This window comes from Aulostomus chinensis, chromosome 23, assembly GCF_037954235.1.
Source record: "Aulostomus chinensis isolate RoL2024-O1b breed Wild chromosome 23, RoL_Achi_v1.0, whole genome shotgun sequence".
Classification (NCBI taxonomy): Eukaryota; Metazoa; Chordata; class Actinopteri; order Syngnathiformes; family Aulostomidae; genus Aulostomus; species Aulostomus chinensis.
This window is the reverse complement of record NC_141342.1, coordinates 13,508,939-13,535,414: the sequence shown is the minus strand read 5'-3', so window position 1 is coordinate 13,535,414 and position 26,476 is coordinate 13,508,939. Positions and strand designations below refer to the sequence as shown.

The window sequence follows — 26,476 nt, the reverse complement described above, 5'->3', positions numbered from 1 at the left end:
GACAGGAAGTGACACACGGGTAAAGTGAACTTCAACATAAAACATGATCTGAAAAGTAACACATGAAAACAAGGAACAACACAAAAGTAATAGAGTCACCAAAAGAACACTTTTATTTTTATTAATGCAGTTGCTCAAAGTGAGAAACTCCAAATTTTATTTTACAAAAACATTAAGATATATTAAGCATGTGTCTACTACTGCTACTGACCTTATCTCAGGCAAACCTATTCAAAAATTGCATCGCTTTGAGATGAGGGCGCTGGCTGTTGCGCTAACGCTATCAATGCTAGCTTCGTAGGGGGGTTTTTGGACATTTTTTTGCCTTGCTGTATTCTAGTCCCTGTCAATCATGCAAATGCAGAAACAGGAAAATAGGGCACAGGTTGAAAAATGACGGAATTCATTTTTAATTAAATATGATAGGAACAGATCTGTCGGGAGATTCAATTGGAAAAAGAACCCTTGCCTTGAGTACAATAACCTTCACCGTTTTGCCCTATTTTTCAGTGAAGAATAAATAAATAAATACGTCAAATAGGCAAGTGTCTGAGAGAACAACAATCTTGGTTAAACCCATGATTTGGTGCTGAATGATTGCTCTGGTAATGATACTCATGACGACCTGACCTTTTAAAGGCGATCCATAATGGTCTGCAAGAAGAGAGAAAAGGGCTGAGAGTGATTCTGGCACACCGTCTCAAGGTCTTAAATGCCTTTGGCCTTTACTGCTGATTTGCCATACTTGAACTTGAGACCAAACAAATGTCTTTGTGTTTGAAAAATTTGAATTCTTTTCTGAAACAGATGCTTTCAAAAATGTCACAAATATATCCTGAACCTTCACAAAGCCCTTCATCGTTTTAGGTGACAGATCTCTGTGTATCTCAGTTCACACACACATGTACATGGCAGCTCCTCCCACTCATGAGCCAGTAAAAAGAGAAATTTGCAGATGGATTATTTTGACCCCCAACTGTTATCTTACTGTCTCCAAAATAGCTTTAAACACATGTCAACTACCACTGATGCACTGCTACCATTGCTGTTACTGCTTGTCACCTATTTTGTGATATGAGCATTTCCTTTTGCTAAAATAATGTCACGCTGTTTCACTGACTGATGTAGCTGCATTCATCCGTCTTATTGTTAGAGTATAATGCTTTTAGTCATTTCTTCCCATACTTGTGGCATCTTCCTGCTATTCGCCAGTCCATTTTCTGACACACATGCTGTGTAGTTAAACTTGAAGCAAATTAGAAATATTTGTTAGCATTATCAGGGTTGTCACTCTCAGCCAGTGGTCAAAGCTCAGTGTCGTGTTACAGTAAGACATCAGAAAGTAATTAATTTCCATATAAACTGGCTAAACATATGGGAGAATCCACAGCAGCTCATGCTATTAATTCTGAAATTGGCCAGGATACGTAATAAATGTAGCATTAACAACAAATATGGAGGAGGGAAATGAAATAACTAGCTATGGGTTTTAGCCTCATAGGAATTGATAGATTTATGGAAAAAAAAAACAGAAAAAAATCGTTTCATTCTGGAAAGAAAAGAACCAACATGATTAATGAAAGGGAGAATGGATTATTGTTACTGTGTGAGATTCTTTATATTTAAATTCTTGTGAAAGTGTCTTGCGGTTATTTAAATAAAAAAAAAGTCAAATTAAATTGTTCTTCTGTTTGCTGAGGAAATCGTCACCCCTTCCTATTTTGAGGACCCCTGCTATTAAGTTCTAAGACAGATTTGTAACATCTTTTTCGCTCACAATTTCAAATTGGGGAAAATCCACTCAGGTCACATATTTGTCTTTAAACCCCTACATAGGAATGTCCTCATTAAAAATCTGATACACAGAGTAAATCCAACAAAACAAATTATACTTTCTGACTCAGATTTGTATCATCTTGTAGAATTCACACCCAGGCCATCATGCTACAGAAATAACAGAGCAGACATATTTGGAGACAGTAACTCCAAAAAGACACTTTTATTCTCTGTCTGCTTGACAGCTGTTTGCTGATTTCTCAGCTGAATGGCAAACAGAGATGGATGAAATGATAGAGGTTGACATATTGTGTGTGTTTGTCTGAGATTGTCTTGTTCAAAACTCAAACCAGAGGGTCAAAGTCACATATAGCCTTTAAAACAAAAAATGGCAGGAGAGATGTTAATATGGGGATGGTGGACATATGTTTTCATGCTCTAGGAGTGACGAATATGTGACGAGAAAGTGACAACTTTAAATCATCTAAACAGTTGCAATTATGCTAGCAGGTTCATCAGGCTCCCCATGTTCAGAGCCATTCGCTTAAGTTAGCAACACTCACATAATGTGTTAACTGGTAATGTACTCAAAGGTCACTTTCTAATTAGCAACGCAAAATTCATCCAACTTATAAGCAAACAACGAAGGGTTGTAATTCCACCAGTGCATAGAGCTGAACCTTTATTTGGTCATCAAATTTAGTGGAGCAGTTTAATTTTGAAATGATCTCATAACATTTCAAATAATGTCATATTAATACACAATTGAAGGACAAACAATTAGTTCCATTTCTGACATGAAATTTTATTATAGAGTCAAGATTGATGCAATACAAAATCTAGAATGATTACAATGATTGCTTGCAGGCTAGTGAGGCAACCAAAGCTCCATGAATGCACAGGCACCAAGTAGTTTGCAAAACACCCTACAACTGAGTGAAGGTGCATGGCTCAAATGTCAGGAGATGATAGCGTGAACCGCTGGTTGGATGGCAGGCATGAAACAGGGGTGGCTCACAGGTGGGGGCCTAAACGTGTCAGAGGGGACTGGAAGGCAGGCACAACCGAAGGGCGGCTCACAGATGGTGGCACTTTCGTGCGAGCAGGGAGCTTGAGCACTGGCACAATTAATGGCCGGGTCACAGGTGGGGGCACATAGGTGCGAGGAGGTAGCTGGAGCACAGGGACAACGAATGGCCAGCTCACGGGTGGGGGCACATAGGTACAAGCAGGGAGCTGGAGCACAGGCACCACCAAAGGGCGGCTCATCGGTGGATTCACAATAGTCCGAGCAGGGGGCTTGAGGGCAGGCATAACTGAAGGGTGACTCACTGGTGTTTGGACATAAGTGCGAGCAGGGAGCTGGAGGACAGGCACAAACGGAGGCCAACTCACAGGTGGGGGCACGCAAGTCTGAGCAGGGGGCTTAGAAGCAAGCATGACAGAGCAGTGATTGATGATCGAAGGCATGATGATACGGGAGGGACGTTGGAAGGCAGGACCATCAGTCCTGGCCTTCTTGGATGGGTGATGTGATGTTGACCTCTCATCATCACCGTCATCTTCATGTCTCTTCCTCTTCCGTCCAGAAGGAGGAGACCTCTGTGGGACAGTGTTGTGTAGCCAAAGACATCTTGCCTTTGTAATGGAAGACTTTGCACTGCAAGACAATAAAAACATCCATCAACTGTGTAAATACAACAGACAAACAGTATTTTCAAAAAAAGTGGAGAACACAAACATGTAATTAAACGGTGGTCGTGACTTACTAGGTGCTGGTTTTATAGCTCTTTAAGTGGTCCATCGTGATAAAAGGATGCTGCAGGACCTCATGAGGTTTGATTCTGTCTGAGGCCTTCAGCTGCAGCATCCTTTTTAGGAGGTCCACAAAAAATTCCTGATCAGCCTTCTCCGCAGCTCAATCTGCTGGATCCTCAGAGTTATCCATATTGAGCTGGCGCAAACAACAACCATCAAAGTCAGATCTTGAAGCACCTCTGTAGTGTTTTAGCTGCTCCTCTGAAATGTTCATCGTCCCATTTTTGCAGTTGACACTTACCAGCTTGAGCTGATCCAGGGAATGGAGCCTAAACCCTGTGGTCTGCTGTGGCTGACGCCCTGTCTCCCAGTAATAATATTTTCGACTCTGAAAAGAAAGAACCACATATGAATGAACTCTTTTGTGTACACTGTGTGTTTTGACACACAAAAGCACACAAGTGTTGTGTGGCTTAGTTACATCTGAACAGCAGTGAGGAGGTACAAACCTTGATTTTCCAGAGACCGTCTTTGCCCTTTGTTCTCAGTCTTCAGCCCTGGAGTTAGCATGTCCTGGGGAATGGGACCTAGTGTGTCCATGATGACCCTGAGCTAAAGGTACCACACAGTGCATGGATTGATTATTAAATGATAGATAAGATAGGATCGGTACAGTTGACTTTGGTTGAAACTTACCACCTCATACTCATTGGATCCCCGAAACAGATGGTCACCGATCAACATGTGAGCCACAATACAGCCCACAGCCCACATGTCTATCGGCTCAGAATACAGCAGTCCCAAAATTACTTCTGGGGCCCTAAGAGAGGACGAACATCCAAGATCACATTAACCAGTAAAACTATATCCACTATCATCATAAACTAGAGCCACATTATCAGCCACAAACACACCACTAGGAGATCAAATATGGCTTCAGTTACTCACCGGTGTCCGCAGGCCTGAACAGTTTCGCCCTGCTGTACCTCAGACACATGTCGGGCCAGGCCAAAATCAATGATTTTGACCCTGCGTGGTTCTTTCTCGTGGTTGACAAGCATTACGTTGTCAGGTTTTAGATCTGTATGTATTAGCCCTTCTGCTTCTAACAAGCCAAGTCCACTAGCGAGCTGAAAGGATATTGAAGAGAAAACATTGAGTTGATGACAAGGTCAATAGTATTCCATCAATATACTTTTAGGATGGATTAAGGAAGGAATGTGGAAGAACATACCTGTTGTATAATTTGCCTTATCTCCTGCAGATGGAGACAATTGGATTGTGTCTTTCCAAAGTCTTGTGAAGGTATTCAAATTCCAGGCAAAAATGTCCGCCCCTGGAAAAGGCTTGCTCCCACTTGACAAACAGACATGTTTCGTCTAGCTTTTTCAGCTTTCCAAGCAGGACCACCTGGAGCGATAACCAAATAACATTTGATTAGCATGAGATTGTCAGAGTATAGTATTTTCACAAGGCAAGCACAACTCAAGCGATGCTTGGTTTAATGTCCTACCTCACATTTGCCATCAGTCTCTTGCATAGTTTTAAGTGCCACCATTTTCTGATGGCCATCCTCGTCAGTCCTGCAACATTTTGGACTCTCCCAAAGCCGCCTTGTCCTAGAAAGGACAAGATCTCATATTTGGAAGTTCCAGAGGTCAGAACGGTTCCTGGGACCAAATTTTTGGCTCTTTTTACAGACATCTTTTGAGATCTGATGAACTCAACTCTGAGGGGGAAAATGTAGACACAACACTGGGAAACTACGTAACACTAACACTGTATCCTCTGTACCTACATGTGCAAGATCTATACATTATATATTTTGGCCTGTGGCCACAAAAGTTCTCAGTTTCCAAAAAGCTGTATGTGCAGCTACTGTACAACTAATGAAGACTGACGAATAAAGATTCGAGAGGCTGGAAAATTGCTTTCATGAATCATGTTTGATTCAGACGGTTATCAACTGCTTAATAATTCTGCCTTCTTCACGGAAAAGTGTGACTGACGGGACACCCACGAAAGAGTGCTGTTGTTTGTCCTGTATCCACGGAAAGGCTAATACAGTCACAGTCTTTATACGTCTCTGTGTGCTGTAGCGAGCAGTGAATAAACCAATGAAGTGGTGTTACTGTCTAGTAACCAAACAACCCTATGGATACAAGCGTGTGTCTTCCCACCAAGATCTTCAAGGAGCCTCGTCTCTCATTTTCTATGAACTGCTTTTTACTGTTCGCAGCATGCTGTGAAATGGTGGACCTTGATTGATTTATACAGGTCACGGAGCACGAAGGAGGAGTGAGAGGATGAGAAAACACAAATGTAGCTAATAGCGCGGGTTCAGGCAGGAACATAGAGCCATGGACACCATCCTTATCAGCAGAGAATCTGAGCGTAGCTGATACTTCTACAGTAATTGCCATCTTTTCACCCACACACAAACACACACACACACACACACACACACACACACACACACACACACACTGTAATTTGTAATAACACACATTTTTCCTCAATTTCTGAAGCCAATTTCCTTTTAGCCCTGGCAGGATTTTAAAAACACACATACATATTATTTTATCTGGCAGAGACTCATGATTAAATGCATCTCCAAATACAAACAATCATTCTGTAATCATCTGCTGTTTGCATCTGTGTAGCTCTAAACAGTGCAAATTGGTGATCAAGTCACAGCTGAAGTGAGGGTGAGTTGTAAATGAAGTTGCATTAGCTCAGGAGGCTAGTGCTAGCTATGGCGACAAGCTAAGGTGCCATCTGTTGGTGACGCCTCCAGTTCTGCTCATTCTCATTGACTGTTGCTCATTTTTGCTTGCCTCAATACAAAATTCAAGTCAAAATATTAATTTGAAATAAGTGACCATGACACTAAGTCTTTAAACCCCCTCAAGCTATGGGATTGTTTGAGTAGATAATTAGTTCTGACTCATCTCCACCTTGGAATGCCACCCACATTTGTCCCGATTATCTTCTTGTGTCCACCAGGATTACCAGCATTCATCACCTCGTGTACGGAGCAAATAGAAATCACTCACTTAAAATTATACTTTAATTAAATTTGTTTCTTAAAAGTTAATAACTTGTCGGACCAGTTCATCACTGCCACCAAAGTGACTTATCCTATTATCTTTGTCTTTAATATGTAACAGAAAAAGCTGTCATGTTTGTCCTCAAGAATTTCTTCCTGTATTCATACTTTCACTCACACAGGCTTCCCCTCATTTGCTTCACATTCAATTACTGCTGTACCTGTAAATCTCAGATAGATTCTTTTTGGTGTAAATTTATCTGAGAAAGGATGTTTCACTTAATGACAGAAGTTATTTCCTGAATATTTAGCTCTTCTCAGCTCACATGGCATTATTTCGCTCTAACAGGATCATTCTGTGTAGAGTCTCCATGTTCTCCCTGTTCCTGTGTGGGTTCTCTCTGGTACTCCAGCTTCCTCCCACAGTCCAAAGACATCAAGAGGGGACGAGGCTGACTGATACTCTAAATTGACTGTAGGTGTGGCTGTGAGTGTGAATGGTTGTCTGTCTATGTGTGTTGGCCCTGAGATGGACTGGTGACCCGTCCAGGGTGAACCACGCCTCTGGCCCAAAGGCCGCTGGGATAGGCTCCACCCCCCATGGCCCTTAAAAGGATAAGCGAGAGAAAATGGATGGATGGATGGAAATTATGACTATCTAAGTTTTAAAGGTTAAAGCATTACTTAAGAATGTACTTGGGAGTGAATAATTTGAAAAGCATGCAAAACAGCAAAAACAACAACAACAAAAAAAACCTGTGAAGGCCCGCGTTTTTGGTGCTGATGTTTACACTCACAGGAGTGTGAGTGTGGGTGTGGGTGTTTAGATGTATGTTTGACTGTCAATCTCCTTCACGCTCTTGTTGGATGCCTCTATGCTGCAGCCCTGGCCAGAGGCATTACACTCCTAGGTTGTCCATCCCTTTGTTCCATTCTCATTAACAGGATATCTCAGTAACACCTTCAAGGTTTTTTTTCTTGGAATTTGGTTGAAACATTCACTTGGATTCAAAGTTGAAGTGTTCAGGTGAAATATAAGAATACGTGTGGCTGCACATTTTGGTCACAACTTTAGTTTTCATGGGACTTGTGACAAGGTTATATCATGGAAGCCAACTTTAGTGGAAGTCTGATTTAAAATACACTAAAAGTGTGAGCTCAGACAGTAGGAGGGAAGCGATGCCTTGTCTGTTTTTCACCTTACATGCACCGCCAGCTTCAGATCCAAAATGTTACTGCGTTGTCACACTGTTTTAGTTTTATTTGAGACTAACTCTGCCACGTCGCCTCACCTTCTTATTACCTCAAGAACACGTGAACATTCCAGTAAACAAACACAGCTTTATACTGAAATCCGTTTCAGGTTGCTGCTTCAGCTCAGCAGTAAACTGTGCCCGACCCATGAGACTCTCAGTAGTGACTCTACTGGTCCAGTTAGAAACAAACACAACACGGTGTTAATCACATGGTCATGTTGCTGATTCTAATTCAAATTTTTAAATTTGTCATCTCTTTAATACAGTATATATTGATGTCTATATCTGTACAATAAAAGGAGCCAAACTATTTGTTGATATGATAGCAAGTTAACACAGTTATATACATCACGATTGATCAGGCTTCTGTCTTTGCTCTGTCATGAAATACGATTCAAGATTGTTATTGGAGTGTTTCTAAAACTGTCCTGAATGGGTTACAAGTGTTTTTGTGTAATAAAGCAGAATAAGATCTGACAAATTTGATTCGTTAACGTGGTGCTTCTCATGAGTAACGACCAACACCACTGAACCAGCTTAGGGTAACAAATCACAATGTTTGGTTCAGAGTTTGCTTCATTTTCATTGGAGATGCTAATGTAAGTCAAACACAGTCAGGTAGATGTCACAAGGTAAGCCCGCTCTAAACCCATGCAGGGTTGAGCTGGGAATATAATCAGGAAATAAAAGCGTCATTATATCTCTAATTATTAATTATTTGTAATCATAATAAAATCTGGAAGACTGCTATATTTGAATTAAACCACCTCATTAATGAGGTACGCAGGTAATTTCAGCTCAAACACATGGAAAATGTGTTGATTTGAATAAGGGTTACATCCTTATACTGACGAACTCTCCGTCTTGGAGCTGTTTCTCCAGATGTTGCAGGTGCAACTGACAACATTTATTGTCAAAGTGCACAAGCGGTGAAGTTGACAAGTTCACTTGTTTTGTTTTAAGTTAGTTGGTTTTCTTACAGAGCTAAAATTCAGTGGTGCACTAGTTAGGCCTGACCCTCTTTTAACCCAATTTCCTTATTTTCCCCTGCTGTTCATCCACTTCTGTTGAATGTTTATGGTGCCAAAGAACGACACTCCTGTTAAATGTTAGCCAATGTGATTGCATGTCATTGCTTTGTCAAGATAAATAAAAAGATGTTTTTGAGCCAGAGATGCAAATGAAATTCATGTGTTTGATATGTCCTTTCATAGTGGTTTGCATTCAATGAATTTAAGTGAAAATATTTAGCGTTCTGTTTGCCATTTTCTGTCACTGAATCCAGAGGCCAGTAAAGCAGACAGGTCGCTGAAAGTTAAAACACAGCTTCAGATTGTCTCCTGCTTTTTACAGTTCTGTTAATAATATACTGCATATTGAGATACATGTTCGATGAAAAGGGGCATTAACACTGGCTCAGTCATCTGATGAATACAATCTATAAATGGTGTTGTATTCAGGGTTTTATTTTCAGTGAAAGTGCAGGTAGTTCACTCGCGGCTCACCTTACAATACCTCAATACTATTTGTGGAACTATTTGTAACCTATAGCAGCTTTGATTGTGCAGAGGTATAAAGTAAAGGACATTGTTCAGCTCGTGGTCATTGCTTCTTTATCAGTTTTAATACCCATTTATTTTTAAAGTCGACTTTAATGGCAGATATTTGCAACGGAGCTCCGTTTTCATTTAAAATCGCTCATATACCAGCCCTTTTTCATTTTGCTCAGGGCAACTTTACCACAACTTAACTACAGTTTTTCCCGTTCCAAACCACCAGCAGGATAATCTGTAAGCGTAAAGCCTCTGTAGCCGGCCCTGATGCGTGGTGTTAGGTGGCAGGATGCCATGGTGAAAGGGACACCACCCCTCAAGTGGAGGATCTGGGTTTAAGCTAGTGTGTTGGTAAGCATTCGGCCTGCTTAAGCATCCTTGAGAAAGACACTGATCCCTGCCAGATTTATGGGCGCTGTTCCATCCCTGACCCTCCTGTTCAGGGTGCAAACCAAACAGAGAATTACACAATCACATTCTTTTAATTAAAATTAGAGAAATGCTTGATTAAACATTACATTATGCCGTGTGTTTTAGAAGTCGTTTACTGAGGAACAGATGCTGGTTTTCAATTAATGTTTCTATTTTTTTTTTTAATTAATTTATTTTTTTGCTCTGATGGAGAGCTGGAGTCCAGCTTCAGTTTAACCTTTCAAATACAATAAGCACCACAGGAAATGACAAAAGCAACAACAACTACAAAAAAGCTATATAAAGAACATGTTCTATTAGTGTGTTGCATGAACTAACATCTGCTTTTGGCACATTGGCACATTTGTAGCCTCCCCAGGGGAAATAATATCACAGGAAAGCGCTCCTGAGTGGGGACAGTCGAGCTAAACATGCAGTTTTCACTTTTTTTCCCGTTTGGAGTGGCTTTTTAGAAAGAATGTCAATGAGCTCTCGGGTGCAGAGAGGTAGAAAGAATGGGAGAGAGGGAGAGAGTAGGAGATGGGTTGCACGTATGGGGCCTTTATGTGTGATTGAGTGAAAAGTTCCATGGAGTGAGGTCATGTCACTCCCTTATGAAACCTAGCTTGAGAGCATTTGTGGTCTTGTGATCTTTCTTAATCTCTTGAGCAACAGACGCTCAACCTTCCCTCAAAATAACAGCCATGCTCCCACGACAGTAATGATGGAAAATGATACTCGATTACTACACAGTGCAGGCAGAGCGCTGATAAAGAAAAAGTATAATGTTGTGCAGAGCTGAAACTATTTTAAGATTGATGATCCTCAGATAGACAAAATTATTGACCTGTAAAAATGTCTCCTAGGACTTTTTTTAGATGTTAAAAATTACACGTTAAATTGTGTTTACAGAATTCAGTACCTACAATCTCCTTAAATAACCCAGCTCGCAATATTTCATATTCATTTATTTCTAAATGTGCTATGGCCCATCAAAGAAAAAAAACAACACATATTAGAAACTAACATGAGAACAATATTATGAGATAAGAATAACCAATTTTTTTTTGTAAAACTCCTGTCGTGCCTGCCGTTTTAGCATCAAAAGTAAATCAGTCTATTTAGTCATTTTTATCGACTGCGATAACAATATTCATGCTCTCAGCAGTGCAATATCAGGGAGCTTATTTTGCTGGCACATGGAAGCAGAGCTGTGGTTTTAATGTTGTCAGCGTGCATGTACACTTTGAGCAACATGACACTTTCATGGTCATTGTTTTACAGTTGGTAACAGGACTGTGTGATATTTGGATACCGTATCATCTCATTCCTTAGATGTGTTTTAATTAACTTTGCACTAGACAATAGTCTTCTCAAAGGGCCTGTGAACATGAATTATATTGAATTTAATTGAATTATTATTATGCAGAACTGAAGGAGATCTGGTGTGTATTTTCGGCTTTTAGAGAAACGCCGATTTGTTCCAATTTTCACTTTGCAAGGTCATATAATTTCTGCTTTATGTGCTTTTTAATCCAGTCAGGCATTATACAAAAAAATCCTTCATTTGTCCTGTTGTGGAAAGCATCCTGGATGCAGAATATAGAGGTCAGGGTCAATACTTTGAAGACATCTGAAGAATTTTAGATGTAGGCTACTCTCACACTGACCTTCAATGAGAGATGGATTCATTGGCGGTGGGTGACTCAGAGAATAATCTGTTCACTTTGCAAAGCAGTCATCAAGCAGTCAGACCCTCATCTGCATGATCCAGATTTAATTATTCATGAGAGCTTTCTCAACACTGAAAGGGAAGCATATTTCCTTCTCCTTTTGTCACAGTTAAAATCAAGAATAATCGCTAATGCTTCCATCTTCCTCACATGTTTTATAGAGCAATTATCCTGCTACAGCAGGGAAAAAAAAGAAAGGTCAAATTGGTGTCTTCTTTGTACAGTAATCGGAGGAAATATGACTGGATTCATCATTTCCATGACACTAATATATTGCCCGACTACATTGTCCTTCTTCGGGCAAGATATACTGTGAGAAACAAGAAATTTGAGATGCGACATGAGCAACGTTCTTTTCTACTCAACACTATACAATCTATTTTGCATGACACCGGAAAATACATTTTATAATTCACATCTGGGATTTACGAAGTCACAGTGTTGGTACTCGCCTCCTTCCATCACTGTTGTATTTCTAATCTAACTCCCAACACAGAGTGACTATTCACATGACAAAATATAATAAAATGTACAATAGAAGAGAGAATACTTGGAGACTTGTCACATCGGAAAAACAAGGATATTACTCACAATACAATACACATAGAAGAATGCATGCAGAACTATAATGGAAACCTACCTGGGAGTTGTTGTTGTTGTCAAACATGTAAATTGCACAAGGCCTTTGCAAGTGCTTGAAAGACGACAGTGGACGGTATTAAACAGTGGAGAAATATTTTTTTGCAAAACATAACAACAAAGAGGAAGAAATAGCAAGGGAGAAAAATTCAAAGATAAGGAAAATAATTTGTGCATTTTTTTTTTTAATTTCTGCAGATTGCTTGTTGGGTTGAGTGGATTTCATCTGTAAGACATTTTTGTAATTGATTAAACTGTTAAACTAATGTGCAAGGTATATTCGGTACATATCGCTACACCCTAGTCAAAGCAACAGATCGAAACACTGTACCCACTGCTGCCTCATGTAAAAACAGTGTAATTGTTGGTATTTTTCAGTTTAACAACCCACACATATGACTCAGAGAGACATCGTGACATAATACGCGCATAATACAAAGCTAATGAACCTCTCATGCACTTGGAACAGAGGCCTTAAGGTCTTTGAGCCCAGAGCTTGTTTCTAACACGCTGTTTATTAGGTCATTCCTTCTTTTCTGTTGTTGTTGGGTTTTTTTTAATTATTATTCAGTGTATAATATAAAAAAAAAGATTGGTTTTAAGAGATAATCGTAACATCACGGGCTCCAAACTGCGACATGACTCATAGAGAATCTTCACTCCAGATTAATGAGAAAACCCTTAAAAAGCCTGAAAAAAGGCCCTTTAAGTAAATATTAAATGTAGCAGCACTGCGATCACTCATGGATTACTGCTACCATTTGAAGAGTGTATGGCAAAAACGCAGCCTGAGGTAAGATTAACTTGCAGTGTTATGTAATCCAGATGTAAGAAGATGTTCTGGCTGCTCTCTGTGTTGTCCCCTTTCTGTTAGCTGCACTCATATATCTTTATAAGCTTGTTACAGTTTTTTTTTTAACTGTTTTACTTTTGGTTCATATCTGCTTCTTTGACAGTAACCTTATCTAGCAGGTGGCAAAGTGAACACTATTTTTACATATATATATAACACAAGTTTTTCTATATATGAGTGCATACAGAGAGCGTATCCCATATAGATGTATTTTTCATGCCCTCTTGATTATTCATTTGTTTTTATTTCCGCATGCAGCCATAAAAGTCAGTGAAATCTTGGGAATTCTGTTTGAAATCTTGGTTTTGACTTTGCCAGCCGTTTTGCGAGGTTTGCTGAGCTGATGAGTGACACATTTTATAGCTGGAACATCCATCTATAATGTATCCTTCACAGTTTACCAGCTGGCAGAGCTGTAGTGAAATGCATGCATAGATAAACAAAATTGCACAACGCCCGTTTTCGTGGGCTGCATTAAAAAAAAAAATCCACATTGAGTGTAAAGCTAACTGTATGTTCAAGCAAATGCTGGTCTCTCCTTTTTTTTAGGGAGAATCTCTTGGAACTTGTGAACTGAATCTTTATGCAGCAGAGGCTTTTCTTTTTGAGGAAAACTACGACTGAAGCAACTCCTACACAGCAAAGTTAACTCCAGTCATTTTTCACCTTGTGTCTCACACAAGTTTACTCGCTAGAGTGCGTTATTCTCATGGGCAGTGAGAAGAAACACTCATACTCAAATATTCACTTTTTTTTACCATCACATATAACGAAAAGAACAGGTACCCAAAGAAGCCCCACACATGTAAAACTGACTATCCAGCTTATATTTTTACTTTGCTTATATTTACTTCATATTTTTCCTATATTTTACTTAAATAAATGAGTGAAATGATGTTAAACTAGCTACATCATTATGGCAATTTATATGCTTCATCATAGGGTTGCACCATCCATCCTCAACCGCTTATCTGAAATCAGGTTGTGGGGCCAGCAACCTTAGTAAGGAAGCCCTCGCCTCCCTGTCCCTGGCCACCTTGACCAGCTCTGACTGGGGATCCCGACGTGTTCTCAGATCAGCATGGAGATATAGTCCCCCCCCCCCCCCCCCATCTAGTCCTGGTGTACCCCATGGCCTCCTCCCAGCTGGACATGCCCAGAACTCCTCCCCCAAGGAGGCGTACATTTGAAAAAGATACAGATTTAACTCATGGTTACAGTGACGTGAACACAGATAGCAAATGCAGAGTAACTTTTTAAACTTACAACATTGTAATGAAAAACAGGCAGAATCAGCCACAGATGATGATTTTTGGGCGTCGGAAATCTGATGATGATGCCTGTACAAGTTTGTTAAAGTCTGAAGGTCTGCTGTACAATTTAACACAACACAAGCTGCAGCGAGCTGCATGACACAACCTCTCTGAACTTCTTTGGAACATTTGTAGAAACAGCAAAATTATTACATCAGTTGTAAACCTACAAAGGCGACCCAAATTACACTGTACGTGGGCTATAGCTGGGTGGTTCAGGCGCCTACTCCATCCATACTCACATTTCTTGTCTCTCTTCACCTCACTACATAAAATTCCCAGAGATGAGCAGATGAAGTCAGTTTTTTTGTGCTATCTCACGACTTGTAACTTATGTATGTTTTAAATATGCAACACAAGCGGAGCGGTTTAACCACTGGTTTTATTTAGTTTCTGCACTTATTGAATCATATCCACGCTTTGTGCTTTTGATTGGTTTTATTCAGCTTGATTGGTTTTATTGTTTTGCCATTTTTCTCTTGTTTACAACGTAAAGCACTTTATGTTTCCTTTGGTGTGAAATGCGCTCCATAAATACATTTGTCTTTCCTTGAACTCTTGAAAACTAACAAGGCCATTTGCTGTGTAACCTCTATCTTCTACAGGTTCTCTCTCGCTCTCTTTCTCTCTCTCTCTCTCACTCACACACACACACACACACACACATTTGCACAACATAATCTATAATTTAGTGTCAGGGAGTGTAATGAAAGGAATACATATAGGCAGTGGGAGCAGGTTCTCACACCCAGCATCTTGGAGCTGGGTGTGATCAAAGTGTTGCAGGTCACAAGGTTAGATATGCAGTAATCAAAGGTGGTGTGACAAGAGGGCATCTGGTGGCCCCTTTGGGTCCTTAAGTATTCCGAGCTCACAGCCACAGACCTCTTCATGACTCCTACAGTGTATTAGGACTAGTCAAGTGGATATGGATTTTTGATGTTTTTATTATAGTACATGTGTGCCTGAGAGCAGCTGTCAGCAGCTATACAGCTTGCTTTGAAACATGAGAATATTGGGAGCACCAAGGAGAAAGTGTAGCCGCTTAGAAAAACCTCCCCAGGACTCCTAACTTTTCCCCAAATCATTTTGTGATAAATCTTTACAATGTATTCAGCTACTTGCAACATGATTACAAAGAAATGTATTTCTATCATGATTCCTGGAACAAGCTGTTTTGGACTGTTTTGCAAGTATTTTTGTTCACACCACACTGATTAATTTCAGTTATTGCAATGTGCAGATCCAAAGAACCAAACATGAAGTGCTACACAGCACTTTCCATACTTATGCATCTGACTTTTTATTTCGTGAGGAAACATTATTCTGTGTACATTTTTGTAGAATATGTGATGACTTGAAAATACAAGTAATGGGACATTCTTTGGGGGAAAAAAAGGAAAATGTAAGAAAAGTATTTATAAATGCATTTTTACAAAATATAGACCACATTTTACAGGTTGTTCCAAGCAGTATAACAGTGTCATGAGTGCGGGAGACTATGTGGTGATCTGTAACGTTATATTATTTATTGAGTAATTAAACATAAATGCGTCTTCATGATTAATAATGAACATACACATACGGATAAAAACGTGATGTGACATGTGGTAATCGAAGAAATCAGTTTTATAGTGTTCATAATAGTGTAATTTATTACAATAAGCAAAGCATTTTTCTTTTTACTTCTTGCCTTATTTTGGTGAAGGAAACACAAAGGTAATGATATCATTAACCTACAAAGATATTTATACTGCAATATAAATTCAAAATCATAGTAATGTTGTAATAGTTACTTTCCAATAACAGTAATTTGTAACACAACATGTTTGACCCTAACTGAATAATTCAAACTTAGATAATGATGAGAAAACAGAACAAACATGAAGTTTTACGTATAAAAGGTCAACTTTGTTGTGGCATTGCAATGTTCTGGTCAGTTCTGGAAGGTGTAACACATTTTTATAAACGGCTTCATCTTCTCCATTCATGCACCTCGATTTACTGTCGTATAGAGTGTAACTGGACTGGGGGTGAATATTCGTGAGGCAGTAACTCAGGGGTGGTTTAGTCTGTCAATCTCAACGTAGACAGGGCTGGTTAAATCATTATAAGAGAGTTCACCTTTCAGGTGGACTAACGAACGATTTCTCTTGTAAATGTTGCGTCTTGCTTCCTGCAAAGGCCCTGAAGGGCTGCTTTTTTTTTTGTTGCTAGAATGGTCTCTTTGGATGCCACCTCTGCGGGGTAAAAGAGAAGAGTCAATATAATGTAATCAGGAAGTGTCATGTCCTCTATTTGCCTGTAGACAAGCCTAAATGAATGTTGAGCCTGGTTGACCGTGGTTGGTGACTGTGGCATTTGTCACTGAGGCACTGAGCGGACAGCTTGTGCGAAACCTTTCTCAAGCATCATTGAGCAGTTTGTAATAAAAGGCCTTATTCTGTTAATGCGACCATGTGAATCATCATGGCACCAACCAAATGACAAGAACCTTTTGCCAAAAAAAGAAAAAAAAAGAAAAATGATCAGTGTTGAGTGTTGCGTGCATGACATTCTTAGCATTTGTGGCAGTTGGCTCTCAGACATCATACCTCACATTAGACACGGTTGAGATTGGATCTCTATAGCCCCTAAGCTATCTCACTGGTATTTTAAATGAGTCACACTTTGATTTAACCACACCGGACAAATCAATCACAAAGTCTTTGATCATATGAAGTTATCTGATCACCCCCCCCCCCCCCACACACACACACACACACACACACACACACACACACAATACCATGAAGACTGTGAAACATGGCTGATGCAGCCCCCCTCACTGTGCTGCTGATACTGTAGCATGTTACATTCAAAAGGCATCAGTCATGAAATGCGACTCCTGACATCCATTGTGTAGCCCTTGTAACTGTCAATCACCCAGGCCTGCAAAGACTTTAATGTTACAAGAGGTACACAATAGATATCAGGAGTTACAAGCCTCTGTCAGGCTTTGCTTCTTGTGTGTAAGAAGAACCTGAGGTCTAAAAAGGTCTTATGGACCAAATTTCCGCTTAAGCACATTTTGTAAATGAGGCCCAGCAAGTCCGCAACATGTTCACAGCACCTGCAGATCAGGTCTCAGTTCCTGAAGAATCTAGATCAACCTTAGCCTCTCAGTCCCAGCAGAAGTGGGACTCTGCCTGCTTTTTAAATGAGACTTTAAGAGGAACCATGGATCAGTATTACTGTCTGTCAACTTTAGTAGAAGCCCGGCCCAAGTTCCAGCCTGGGCACCATCTGGGTCCTAAGTCTGGTTGTTTTGGTCTTAAAGTGATACTTCACCCAAAATTTCTACTTTGCCTTTCAGGAGCTTACACGTAGGTGTCTTGAGATGTTTTTGTCACTACTGCATCACTTCTTTCTTACTCCAGAATGCAGAAAGAGTCAGCTAAATATATTTAGCTTTAGTGGTGCCTCAATGCCACCAGCTGCAAACAGCACAAATGTTCAAAATGGTGAGTTTATGAACTCTCAAGGATACAGTCTGCTGTAATTCTCCTGCAAGGAGCTAAAAACAACCTATAACCCTTCTGCTTTTGGGCTACTGAATGAGCCAAAAACTGGAATGGTAATAGACATGCAAATAATACAACATTAGCTGCAATTATTCACATGAAAAGTTTCTCATTTAAGAAGTATTGTTATGATGAAGAGCATGCGCTAAACATGTTTGAGAACAATGTTAGATTTTGTGAGAGAGAGAGGGATAATTACCTTGGTGATGGAGGTAGGAAAGTTTTGGATGATGATCTTCGGTTTAGGGACAGTTGATAAGATTTTTGATTAATCCAGAACAGGATCTGGGACTGATGACGTCAAATTGCTCATTGTGGCCTCTCGTTTAGTACTTCTTTAGGGTGGTTCATGACTCCCACTTAAAAGCTTTGTGATTTAATTTTATATTTTCCTGTCACATAAAACCCAAGCACTTTAACGTCACAGCTTTTATCTATAATCCTGCTTATGATGACTCAATCTTGAGTGTGTTATATTGAAGTTATGTGCAATTCCAATCAGTTAATTTTCAAATTGGAGTATCCAGTTTTGGCAGTTATTCTTAAAAAAAAAACAAAAAAAAAAACAATTTACAGTCAGATTTTGCCCAACAGAATTTCATTTAGATTACATGTTAAGTATTTCATTTATGTCCTGCCCAAAGCCTCAACTGTAATCTCTTTTTCATAAAAAAAAAAACCTTCTTATACAGAGATAAATGTAATATGGTTTTGAGTTAAAGGAGATATATTGTTGCTTTGACCGCTGGGAAGGAAATTTAAGGACAGTGGAAGTGGGAAGAAAGGGTAGATTTTCCTCCGAGACTTAATCCAGTGATGCCTCATAAGTTAATTTAAAAGGCAGCAAATCAGGCTCTTCCATGGTTAGGCTGAGGGCAGGCCTGTCCAGAAATTGTAGGAACTTCACCCAAATGTCAACTAGCTTCCTCTGGAGTAGTAACTTCCTCAGGACTCTGGTATCCGTACCTCTATTAAAATTTTTACAGATTAGAAGAAACAACAGATATGATGCCTTTAACTGAGCGGCAGTTCAAACTACAGCTTCTAAAAGTGAGGCTTTTCGGTTATGGCATCGTTGTACCTAATAAACTAGACACCTATCACACTTTAAGAGGCACCATCCCCTATGCAGGTGTTTCAACTTGCCAAACATGAATGATTCCAGGCGGTTGAGTGTGGATTTGTGCATCCTACCAGCCACAGTGGCGGTTAAGGAAAGGCAGCGAATAGAAAAGAGCAATCCGTCAACAACGCTGAGTCTTGTTTCACTTGGACACTTAGGTAAGGAGACAAAAGGGTGGGTTACCATAGCAACTTGAGCACAGAACACTAACCAGCAACAAACAGTTAATCAACTCAGGTCAAGAAGCCCCCCCCCCTTTCCCCTTTGCTTCTATTGCTGGATGATGTGTGAGCATATCTCTCCAGGGGAGCCATGGCTGGTGGTCTGCATCACAGCAGAAGCAACCATGGAGATAAAATATGGAAACCTATCCCCCCCCAAAAAAATGTTTTGAAGGAGAGTAGAATTCAGAATTTTGACTATGTGTAAGTATTTAAATAAAATATGAACCCTAGCGGTAAAAACAAACTGACACAGAGTCATAACTGGAATCAAGAAAAGAAACTACATGAGAGAACATTTCAGCTGAGATTGGATAGCCAGCGGTCCAGGGTGGGAGGATGCGAGGGGCTGCATGAAAGCTGTAGGGGGAAGAAAGCATGACAGGTGAGAAGACAAATCTTAGACTTTTAGTGTCTGGAACAAAAAAAAAAGAAACAAGGATTGGTGTAGTGAGGAGGGCGTTTTTTTGATGGGAACATGAATCGAAACGGATTCATGTGACAATGGAGAGAATTGCAACAGCTCGGAGTGGTGTTGATGGATCAAAAGACAGACAAGGCCTGATTTTGGAGATAATCCTTAATTGGAAGACGTTATATTTTACAAACAAGCTGAGCCGTTTGTCAAACTTCAGAGTGCAAATATCACTCCAAGGTTTTTTTCCATGGGGTCTGACTTTGGTTGATAAAAGATCCAAGCTCTGGGAAATAACAGAAGCTGCAGGTCCAAATAACATTCTCATTCAATTGCAGAAAGTTGTGTTTCAGCTCGTCAACTTTCAGTCCTTTGTGATTTCGGTGGCAAATGTAGTTAATGTTCAATAATCATCCCAAGTCAATCTTCATATAAACATAATATATATCTCAGGGAAGCTATTTAATTGGCAATTTAGATATGGAGACATATTAGTTGAGCTTGGTTTGTTTCTTGGTGCTAGATCATTGTATGTGACATCACCTGTACAGGTAACTTATGCATTATTCATGACTTATGCACATGCCACTACAATCTGCATATGACTTTATACAGCATAGGATCATCATCATGCAGCAGGAACAAAATGTTTACCCGGTTGTGACTCGAGCTTAGCAGAAATAAGCAGTGCTTTCAGACATAATTGCATGAAATGAAAAGCTGCCAAGCGGCAGGTCCTTAAAATCAGTGTGGCGTGATTGAGGGAGGGAGGAATCTTCTGAGCGCAGCTGGAGTCCCTGGATGTATGAAGCCTGCGGCTGCCGCGCTGTGTGTAGGTTGGTGTAGATGGTTTTGTGGTAGCATTTGCACATTTGTGAAATGTCTGTGCATATTATTGAATATTATTTTGTGTGGGTGAAACCAGGGCTGTGGTTGTTTCTGTAGTGTTGTTTGTTTTACTGTGTACACACATTACACGCACATGAGAACACGAGTGTGGGTTGAGAAACAGGACACGTGAGTCCTCGCAGTCAATTCCCTGTTGCGTGATATTGAATACGTACAGAGGTACCACACAGGAGACAGGTGAAAGGCCCATCCAACAGGTCTTAATTAAATCACAGCCAAGGAAACTGTTACTGGGCAAGTGCAGTTAGCAGAGGAATAAGGCTAGGGGGCGGGGCCTCAGGGGCACACTAAGCCTCATTAAAAATGTTTACGATGTATTTGCTTGAGAGAGAAGTTAAAATCTGATACATAGATACACTATCAACACACATACAAACGTACCTGTCTAGCTACCTACTTCTCCAACTACCTACCTACCTCTCGACCTACCTGTCTACCTACCCTCTGCCTACCCACCCATCCACCTACCCACCAATCTGCCTACCTACCCGCCTACCTATCTACCCACCTACCTATCCACTGACCTTACCACCTACCTACCCACCTACTTACCTACCTACCTACCTACCTACCAATCTAACCGCCTACCTACTTACCCGCCTACCTACTTACCCGCCTACCTACTTACCCGCCTACCTTACCACCTACCCACCTACCTTACCACCTCATCTACCCATTGTACCTATTGTACCTACCCACCTTCCCTCTATGCATGGTAGATACATTCCATCATAGTAATGGATGACATCTCTAAGGCCCAGTTCCGCTCCATAACTTCCTTGAACAAGGTAGTTGATGGAACAGGGAGGTTCCACAATCTGCCAACATAATTCAAACTCTGATCATCATCTTTTTTCTTTTTTTTTTATATGAACGATTTTAAGTCACACAATGAAAGCAGTGTGAATGGAGCTGGTCAATTACTTGGAACTTCTGAAATAACTTCTGCCAATGCCAGAGGCTGCCTCTTATCTTACAATATATATATATATATATATATATATATATATATATATATAGAGATAGATATAGATATAGATATAGATATAGATATAGATAGATAGATAGATAGATACACAGTGGGCCACGCAACATCGGTAAAGTCCTGGGCTGAAAATGAGTTGCCCTCTGCCCTAGGGTACACAGCTAAAGCTGATTACCAACATGTCCGACGGCATTTCACACAATGCATGTCCTCCATGTACTGCATTGGTTTTTACTATCCTTTTAAATGCTGGGTACACATATGAACACAAGTCCCTGTTACCATAGAAACACTTAGTGCAGAAGCCAGAGGAAACTGTACACGAGGAAGATGATTTACACAATCTATAAATAATTAATCATCAATGCTGAGAGGTGTTCTTGGTATGTTCCCAATCCTAAATCATGAACAAAATATTGAGTACACTTCAGAATTACAGCCTCTAAAATAACTTGTCAAACAAATTGCGTTATCATAATTCTTATGAAGGGAACATTTATTGCAGCACTGTTAGCACTGTTAGTTACATCTATGCCTTCTTAAAGAATTCTAACCTGAGTTGCTTTTGTTGTGAGAGAAATTGATGTACGCCTTTTTTCATTATGAATATTTAGATTTTTAAAGACAACTTCATCTGTAACGTTAGCAACTGAGAGAACATAAATATATTGACAGATTTCTTACGGTGTTGAAATATGGTGTTACAACAGCTTTTATTGATATGAATTAACCGTGCCATTTTATATACTGTATAGAAGACACTCCCACTAAAAGTGTAATGTAAGTCATCATATTTTTATTTATATATTCTCGTCACATTTTCCCTCTACATTTCTGCTTCTCTTCAGGCACTTAAAATTTAAAGAACACACACACGCACACACTGAACACATTAAGCACAATGTTCTCTCTTGTGCATGCACTCTGCATACTCACTCGCTGTTGTATCTACAAACCCACTTTGTCTGTGAAAAACAAGCCGTGCGCCACTTCTCCTGTAAATGCAAGACGAATTTTGCCCACACACCCAAGACAAACATCGGGGCTATCTCATAAATTGTTGAGATGACTCAAGGTTTGTAAATTAGGGTGTAGACTCATTACCTGCTTTTGTACTAGACTAGACAGTGCCTGGAGCGCAAGCCGTAAACACCATTACCACTTCTCTGCAGTTTTCAATGTGTCCCAACTCTCTGCCTCTCTCAGTATTCTGTCATGTTGTTTCCCCTTTACCTTCATGTTGTTGTTCCTTCTTTGCTTTCGTTCTCCCTCTCATTGATAACATGATCCTATAGCACTCGCCATTAAACTTTTAGGGTTTAGTCTTACGCAGGTTAGCGTGGTTTTCATTTTAACTTCTCGGTACAGTGTCTCATGGATAATGAGAATAATGCAAAAGGAAACACAATTTGGAAAATATACTTGCTCCAACAAAGATGAGAGCATTGATCGTGTTTCTGGCCAACACTACTGTACGATCTAATTTATTTATCTTGTACTGCTCAAGGCACTAACTTCAAATGCTTCAGATTTTCCAAAACTAGAGGAACTTTTTTGTGAAAGGATAATCAAGACCAATTTAAGATTAAAGTCAATTTTTTGTATGTGTGTGTGTGTGTGTGTGTGTAGCATTTAATCATCGTTGTGGTCTCTGACAGCTTTTCCTCGCCCATATTGTGAGATTTTAGCCCCTGACTGAAGAACAGGGAAAATATCTACCAATATTTAGGGCACTGTTTTATTCCAATAGTCAAAATTGGAGAGATGTGTCCATGACCACCTGTACCGCTAGGTCTCACTCCAGTTCCAAGAGTACCCCTGAAGGGTTTGTTTGCAGTGAAAGCAGAATTGGACCTAATTGTAGGAAGTGAACCCAACCACAGAGGATCATGGGCTGTCTCAACACATTTAATCAGACGTAAACTAAAATATAGCGAAGAACCTGACTTGAACTTTTGCGTTTGCTAGTTTTCTCGGCTGAAGAGTTTTAATTATCCTTCAATTAGAGAAAGAGAGCACATTTTCAGCCTAGCTCTTTTGCACACAACCCTCCACAGAGGATTTTTTTTTTTTTTTTTAAGTTCATGGAGCAGAGTTTGAATCTTATCCTAATTGCATGTAAAGAAGGTGTTCTTTCCCGGTGGATTTTCTTATTTTGTTCGCTTTTGAATTTGTGCACTCTGAAAACAAAACGGAGAAAATACAAAATGAAGTGTGTATCAATTTAAATTGGTTTCAGCCTATAGCTGTGGAAGTGGGCGTATTGCAGGGAAGATTTGTTGATGAGCTAAAAATTGTTCCCGCCAGTATTTTTCATAAAAATATCCGTTTGATTCAATCAGATGTAATTCCCAGTGACTCTACAAAGACTTATGTCCTTTGTATTTCCTCTGAATGAGAAAGAGATGTTGGTTGTTTGTTCACTTCACATGAAGAGATGTCTCTCATTACTGTAAGATATTTTGCATACAAAAAGCGTAGCGCTGCTTCAAAGCAGAAATATTCCTGGCATTCCCTCATCAAAACCTCCTAGGTTCATATTCCACAACTAGCAGGAATTTTTAAATAGGTGAACTGCCTGTTGGGTGTTACCTAATCATCACTAATGAAGTGAAATTTCCCAAATCTTACAAACCAGCCACTCATCCTGTCACACTGGATGACAGGTGCTACTCAAGAGTATGGGTGTCATTTATAGAGACAGACTGCTAATGATTCACCAGGATTTCTGAACATGGAGGCAGCTCCTCGCTCATGGGAGAGGAGGAGGGTTCGTAGGGATTCACGATGAGGGTGCAAGGCAGAAGATTACAAGACACAGAGCTGTCCTAGATGAAATACAGGCCTCAGTCGGGGAACATGTAATTAACCAGGGTCTTACAATGGCAGAGGCTGATGGCTAACTGCAACCTAATGTAAACCTGTCTACGCTGTCATCAATTATCCAAACATTCTGCAGGGAAACAGGTATTTACTCTTTCAATACTATAATTATTAATGTTATAGTATTTCACTTAAAGCAATACATCAACCATAAATCAATGCCCGTCTCACACCAACAGAAATGCATGCGGTGCACAATAAAGAACAGCACAAATGGTGTCATATTTTGGATTTGCCCATGTGAAGGACTAGACTAGTTTGTACTGGTGGCTGAGGAGCTGTTTTTACATCTCAAGCAGAAGAGGAAATAGAAAGTAGATGACCATCAGCCTGGAGATCAAATGTCTCTGCTTCCTGCAACGGATGCTGCTTGAGATGACATCACAGCTGATGACTGAAGTGTGCGATGTTGATGGAAATCTCCGACCAGATCAACTGAGGTAGAGGGAACCTTTAGCGTAGCGCCTCAGCCTCACATGCTTTCCGTAATCTTTACCGTGCTGTGGAGGCCAGGTTTCTGCTTTGACCTTCACAGTTACAGCAGATGAAATGAGCTACATGGAAAGTATGAGCTATTTTGTTGAACAAAGAAAGAGTCAAGCTTTGCAGAGTTGAAAGTATAGCTTTCTAAGCTGCACAATAACTTGAGTAAGCGAGAGAAAACATAATAATTGCACAGTAAGCATTCGGCGTCAGTGAAAACATTGGACAAGATGGAAATTTGGATGTGCTTGCAGGGTTTACTGCCAAAAATTTAAAAAGCTTTCTTAGCTCCACTGTTTACATCAGGTCAAAGAGATGTTCATTTTGGTTGCATTGGCTTATTAACTAACCCAATTTTGAAGTATGATTTAAAAGTTTTGAGTGACTTAAAACCCTTTGCAAGTGAACCGTATTTTAGTGCTGCATCATATAAACAAAAAAACAACAACAAACAAACAAAACTTTGAGAATCTTAAAAAAAAGTTGATAAAAACATCAGAAGTATAATATTCAACCATTAAAAATGAACCTTTGACTACATTTAATGTGAGCGTCATGGAGAGTAATTTCTTCTTCATGCGTTCAGTCTGGTATGTGTTTGTGGGCTCTCATGTGCTCTCCAGTGCTGTCGAAAGGGTCAGCGGAAATGCAATATTATCATGCAGCACACAGGATAATACAGGGCTGGAGAGATCGTTGCCTTTGCTTGTTTAATGCCGAGCACACACTGTACTTCCATGACAAGATCACTTTACCCGTCTAATAAGCTCAACCACACCGCTAACAAAACTTGGCATGCAGAACAGAAAAGTAAATCCAGGTACACTCTTGGAGCAGGGAGGGTTGATGTAAATGTTTGCAGTTTAACCAGCTGAATGATGAGTGTACATGCTTGGCTGCATCAAAGAGCTCTCCTTCATTTGATTAGATGGCTCTACTTTAATTACAGAGAGCGGTTATTACCTTATTCATCAGAATCCGCTGTGACCTGGTCAGTAACCTGGCGTAACTAATTCAGGATTAGATGTACTTTGTTACAGTGGTGTATGCGTCTGCCTGTGAAGACATAAAACTGGGACTCTTTTATAGTGCACAGTGGAACGTCAATGGCCATCCTTTTGTTCTCGCTTCAGGATCGAATCTCCGTCTTTGTAGACGTCAGGCAGTAGGCGCATACACAGGTGATAAGATGAAGTGTACACCTCATCACTGACGAATAAACCTCGCAGTTTACCAGCTTTTATTTTCTTAAAGTCAAGGTCATCATCAGTTGCCAGAATGATTGAAGGGGTGTTACGGTACTTTGTGCACCCACCAATTACAGAACTATGTAGCTTTGAGAAGTCTCTGAAGCGAACTGGTAAATAAACCTCTCTATATCTTTGTATCCTGCATTCCAATAGCGTCAAGCAAGGAGAGGATGAAAAATATAATGGTGTTTTTTTTTTAAGTCATTTCTAAAATGGTAGACAAGCGGATTTCTTCACAATGATTACCTTTCAGTTCACTCAGTTTTACCAATTCACGTTTAACAGAATTGAACTTGAAGGTTG

General features: G+C 40.0%; 1 protein-coding gene and 2 long non-coding RNA genes across 5 annotated transcripts in view; 1 reads left to right on the top strand and 2 right to left on the bottom strand.

Moving 5' to 3' along the window:
- Nucleotides 1-26,476, top strand: part of nrg3b (neuregulin 3b) — a 206,106-nt gene that overhangs the window by 35,105 nt on the left and 144,525 nt on the right. The gene's annotated exons all lie outside the window — the stretch shown is intronic.
- Nucleotides 3,326-4,072, bottom strand: LOC147239667 (uncharacterized). The gene is made up of 3 exons (XR_015111541.1): nucleotides 4,044-4,072; nucleotides 3,836-3,922; nucleotides 3,326-3,730 (listed from the first exon to the last, which is right to left on the bottom strand). It is a non-coding gene; the product is annotated as an uncharacterized LOC147239667 (long non-coding RNA).
- Nucleotides 4,528-5,607, bottom strand: LOC147239666 (uncharacterized). Its single transcript, XR_015111542.1, has 3 exons — nucleotides 5,048-5,607; nucleotides 4,769-4,944; nucleotides 4,528-4,664 (listed from the first exon to the last, which is right to left on the bottom strand). It is a non-coding gene; the product is annotated as an uncharacterized LOC147239666 (long non-coding RNA).